The sequence below is a fragment of the Haliotis rubra genome, unplaced genomic scaffold, assembly GCF_003918875.1.
Source record: "Haliotis rubra isolate DU_JTF1 unplaced genomic scaffold, ASM391887v1 Scf771, whole genome shotgun sequence".
Classification (NCBI taxonomy): domain Eukaryota; kingdom Metazoa; phylum Mollusca; class Gastropoda; order Lepetellida; family Haliotidae; genus Haliotis; species Haliotis rubra.
In genome coordinates, this window is record NW_025767492.1 from 207434 (window position 1) to 213433 (window position 6000).

Genomic DNA, 6000 nt, shown 5'->3' on the forward strand with positions numbered 1-6000 from the left:
CACTATGGAGCCTCAGAAACAAGATGGCCGCCAGGGCAGACGACACTTGTGTCTGTACAATACTCCAAGCCCTGATCTGTTCCACACTTGATTAAAGAAGCATAACTCATACACAGTGTGAATACTTTCCGTCACAGTTGGTGCCTTCATGTAGTGTTGGAATTCATATGAATAATTCATGGCATGACGCCTTCACCTCCAGATTGTGTCCTGAGAGAGGGTCTCCCTTTCTGGGTGAATAGATGGCTCCAATGGCACCCTTGACATATGTAGACAGGAATGGCAAATATTTTCTGATAGGTCGCTTTGTAAATGTCTTTGATGAACATATCACGCTGTTAGGTGTTATATTGCATTCAGATCACATGGTCTGATCATCCAATCCAATGAAGCTCTATCTGAGTTTGTTTGTTTGCCGAATATTCCTCTCAATGCCTCTCAAAAGAAGTCAGCAATATTCCATCTATATGGTGGTTTGTAAATTATTGAGTCTGGACCAGACGAGTCAGCGAGTCCTGATCCCATTAGTCGCCTCTTACGACAAGCATGGGTTGCAGCGTTAAACAACAAACCAACCAACCAATCTTAGTTAGAGAAGAGTCTTTGACTTCTTTATTTAAATGACAATTGATATTGAATATACCTGAGTGACAATCCACTTGTCACACAGAATAGGTAGTTACCCATCTCTCAAGTGCAAACTTCCAAGTCTTTTCCTAATTGTATTGGGTGAGTGAGGATGGTTTTATGCCACTTTTAGCAATATTCCAGCAATATCGCGGAGATACCAGAAATGGGCTTCACACATTGTACCCATGAGGGGAATCAAACCCGGGTCTCAGCGTGACGAGTGAACACTTTAACCACTTGGCTACCCCTAATTGTATTTAAAAAAATCTGCAGCTTATTTGTTTTTCAAGAATAAAGAATTCACATAACATGCATAATTTATTCAAATGTTACTGATCAAGAATCATTGGTCACAGGAACAATGCTGTTTAAATTGTAGCAGCACAATTTGACCATTCCTTGATTTTTCTGTTTGTTTGATGTTTAATCAAACTGTTAATGCCACATTCTATAATATAGACTAAACCTTAGTCTCTGAATATATATAATGATAGTAACAAATAAACCCATTTAAATGGAAAAGGAGCCCCAGTGAGATTCCTGAACCTGAGGAAGTCTAGACTTGATTCAATTAGGGTTTCAGCATTGCAGGGAGGGCAAGGCAGTAGGTAAAATAATATGGTTCATGAACTGTGAGACTGAATAAAATTAATATTCTGGTTATACACTGACTGACTGACTGAGTTTGGTTTTACGCCGCTTTTAGCAATATTCCAGCAACATCAGGGGACACCAGAAATGGGCTTCACACATTGTACCCATTTGGGGATTCGAACCCGGGTCTTTGGCGTGACGAGCCAACGCTTTAACCATTAGGCTACCCCACCGCCAACGGTTATACAATAGTGGTCTGTAAATAACTGTGTCTGGACCAGACAATTCAGTGATTGACATCATGAGCATCGATAAATCATCCCTTGAATTAATGCAGCCATGGGTTGCACTCAAATCACTACAACACACTGAATATCATTTGATGGTTGGTTAGTTGGTTTGGTGTTTAATGCCATATTCCAGCTATATGTGTGGTGGTCTGTAAATAATCAAGTCTGGACCAAACAATCTAGTGATTAACAGCATGAGTATCAATCTATGAATTGGGATACGATGATGTGTCAACCTGACCACAAGATCCCATTTGTCACCTCTTACGACAAGCATGGGTTGCTGAAGACCAATTCTAACCTGGATCTTCACAGGTCTTCATGTGATGTAACTCCCATATTCCACAACAAGGTAGAAACAATGTAACAAGCTGTTTCAATTAACATACTGGGCATGCTTAACACACAACACAGTAGATGTCATTGTAACCATATGTTCTACTCAGTGAAATGTCAGTAACACAATGTGGCAAATATAACAAATATGACACCAATATCTTCTTGAATGTTGCAAACCGTCCTGAGCATTAATACAGTTATTATTGCTTGATGCATATCATTGTTTGCAGTTGCATAGATTGATCACTGGACTATCTGGTCCATACTAGTATATTAACAAATTATATAGCGTGAATATTGCTGTGGGGGAGTGGGGGGGTTTGGGATTATTTTATTTTTTTTAAAACAACAAACAATATTATGGTGGAAGCTGCAGTAGATCGCTGACTTTGTGTGTTGGTGATTAGGTGCCTGACTCTGAGAGCTTGGCTTTCAAAAGTACTAGAATCTGTACTTTACTGAGTCAGTGAGTGAGTGAGTTTAGTTTTACGCCACTTTTAGCAATATTCCAGCAATATCATGGCAGGGGACACCAGAAATGGGCTTCACACATTGTACCCATGTGGGGAATCGAACCCACGTCTTCGGCGAATGCTTTAACTATTAGACTACCCCACCGTGCCCCGAAGTCAGCCTCACCAAAACATAGCACATGCAACGTCATTGCATACACTGACCTCTTGAGCAGTTTCAGTTAGAACCCCCGTCATCTGCTTGTCGTAGAAAAGGTGGATCGGGTGGCCACGGAAACATTGCTGAGTATATACTGCGTGACATTTTGCAATCAGACATGTATGAAATACTACCGTCGTGCAATAAGGTAACTGGTCATTTAAATGTATCAGTTTCAGGTATACATTGTCAATGCAGCGGCACGCAACGACTTATCATTATGAGTGAGTGAGTATGGTTTTATGCCACTTTTAGCAATATTTCAGCAATATCACGACGTGGGCACCAGAAATGGGCTTCACACGTTGTACCCATGTGGGGAATTGAACCCGGGCCTTCGGCGTGACGAGCGAACGCTTTAACCACTAGGCTACCCCACCGCCCCACTCCACCAAGAAAGTGTAATCCCAAACATAACATATGATACATTTGACCACTATCTGTGTGCATGTGTGCATTATAGTAATTTATTATTTGTTTTCTGTCAAATGCTGTAAAATGTGCACATAAACTGGACAACATTATGTAATTGACATTAAGTAAATATTTAAGGAGTGAAACAGGCTTTACTTCACTTTTAGCAATATTCCAGTAATATCACAGCTGGGAAACCAGAAATGGGCTCCACACGTTGTACCCATGTGGGAAATCAAACCCAAGCCTTTCGTGTGATAGGCAAAAGCTTTTAACCACTTGGTTACCCCACCACACCAAAGATGTCATGAAGTCAGTTTGTTTTCATCTACAAATCAGCATGAACGCAATGAATATCCCAAAGCGAGCTGAATTCGACGTTCTGGTGTTTTCGACGAATGCATTGCTGGCACTATATAGGGGAAGTATGTGCGCGATCGGTTAGCACAAGCACTTTCATCAGCAGGGCGGATGCCCAGTCACTGTCGTGAGAAGTTGTATTGACAATTGAAAACCGGAATTTAAGTTGTTTAAAAAGCAAACAAACATCAATATTATTTACCCGAGATCGTTTATACCACTTCAGATGCAAAATCAATTGCCTTTATAACAAAAAATAGCAAGCGAAAATTCTGTAAGATCATTCATGACTGGTGACAGGCAATATTTCAATAGAAAGCCACGTTATCACAACACTCCCTCGCAGTGCGGAGCGAAAAGTATGGCTCATCGTCGAAAACCCATACAAAATCCATGGATGTGGCGAAGGGCAACAGTTTCGCCGATACGATGTCATCAACCTTATTTTTGTATGAAACACTTGATATTTTTGTGTGAAATAGATGAATATATCCTTTATCACCCAAGGTTAGTAAAATTAAAACTTCATATATTACATATAAATATTATGTTTTTGTCTTACATCGTCGAAAACCCCTGATACCGGGATATACACATCATAGCTTCATCTTTCATTATGACCAGTGCATTTATTAACATAGCAATACACATTTACATTAGCTTTCTGCAATGACAGATTGGTTTGCAAGTAAAATTAAGGAAAGAAATTAATATGACTTAAATGAGAAAGATCAAAACTATAACATTGGGAAGCAAGAAACAATCAACATACTCAAAAGATTTTATATGAATATTTAAAGGATATTTAAAAAGATTAAATTGTTAAACATATTCTGAAAATCAATTCAAAATATCAAATAAAACATAGTATCAAAGAAAAATAGTGAGGGACAAAAATCTAAATATTATTTTTAATAAATAAAATATCAATTGGAGGCAATGTATTTGATGAAAAAATTGCTAAAAATGATTTGAACAATTGTGTGTAACTGATGATGCGTGTGACTACCATGAAGAAGAGAACAAGTAATTATTACTTAATTCATCATCCACAGTTCTGCAGCTAGACATATGACATAATTATTGCAAGAACTATATGTATGGTGTATGTCATGAAATAAAGAGAGAACACAAACATTGACTTAGCTTCCAACTGTTAATAGTTGAAAACAATAACACGAAGGGTGCAAGGAATTAGCATCAAGGTGGCTGGAATTAAAAAATCATGTTTAATGATAAAAATAAATGTTTACCAAAACTGCCAACCGAGATCAACTCCAAGGCATTCATACGAAATAACAATGGAAGGAAATTAATACGACGAGATTGGCATGTCAGAGCCAAGGAACCATCCCCTTGCGTTTGACCGGTACGACATTCCAGAGTAGGCCGCCATGTGGAGCGGTATAACGGGGTAGAGCATGACCAGACACGCATATATAATAGAAGCTGCTCTCAAAATAACACGGAAGACGACAATTTTGTCAGTTTATTGACACAAAACGGTAAAAACTGGCAAAATACATCTAGGATGTATGATAGATCTGTATGTTGCCATTTAATAACATTAACGAATCAAATGCGGCTTAAAAGCGTGAATAACGAAATCACGCGCTGAAAATCTTGGCTTTTGTTTACAATATAAATTCAACATACCATTTATTGGTTACTTTTAACGCGATCCCTTAAATACGACAATGATCTCAGATCAACGAGCGTCGCGTTTCCATAGAAACGGCGTCATAATTTCTAGGCAACCCGAAAAGGAGGGGCATGACACGGGTACAGTATCACAAAATATTTTTACCCAAATCTTCAAAATACGCGTCAAACTTTATTGATGGTATCTTTGAATGTACATGTGGTTAACTGACGATACCTATCTTGTCAGTGATCCCGTCGAATAAGCTGTCAAATACAAATAATATTCCGTATCTTACCTTGGATTTTCTTTGGGGTAGTCCAGCGTGTAAGTTTGTTTTCAATAGGCTTACGACAGCCTCGTTTTCGAAACAAGCACCTGCCGGGTAACTGTGAAACCCGGATCACTATAAATATGAACATAGATTTTCACAAATTTCTATATACTTGAGTACCTCGTGTGAGTTGTTTCAACCCCACTGTGTGTTTTGTGTCCACACAATATGTAAAGTAAATCTAAATTATGTCCAAAATATCATTTTCAAAAATACCAAAGCATAATAACTGTAATGCAGATTTATTCCTGACAACCTTTGTCAGAATGAACATTAACTAAAAGGTAAATTCTAAAGTTTAATTTCTAGAATCGCTCACTGGATTTTAATTCGATTGCAACATGCTAAACCTATTTGTGAATTACACTTAGTGTCAGCCACTCAGAACATCACGTTACATTCATGACTACATATTTTAATAAACACTAAATTCTAGTTCCTTGTTGAGAGGTTGAGCCTATCCATCTTTTTTACCAACAGTCTCAGAGAGATGCACATAATAATTTAAGCAGCACACAAAGTCAGCAATCTAACCCACTCAGCCATCACACCTTCCACAAAATGGAAGAGAGAGGACTGGTAGTCTAGATCATGTACTTTGTGTACCTCCTTGACAAGTGTCACAGCTCATATGGCCGAAGGCTGTGAATACACAATTTCTTTTAGAAAGTGGTCAAATATAAAATACGTAATATGTGGGACTACACTTTCTCCGTAAAGTACAG

The 6000-nt window shown here is 38.4% G+C and overlaps 1 protein-coding gene across 1 annotated transcript in view; it reads right to left on the bottom strand.

Annotated features, from left to right (window-relative positions):
• LOC124260706 (microtubule organization protein AKNA-like) overlaps nt 1–5304 on the bottom strand; it is a 62568-nt gene extending 57264 nt beyond the window's left edge. The window contains exon 1 of the mRNA XM_046694992.1: nt 5240–5304. The gene's annotated coding sequence lies outside the window, so the exon portion shown is untranslated. The remainder of the gene's footprint in view (nt 1–5239) is intronic.
• Between the last annotated feature and the right edge of the window lie 696 nt (nt 5305–6000).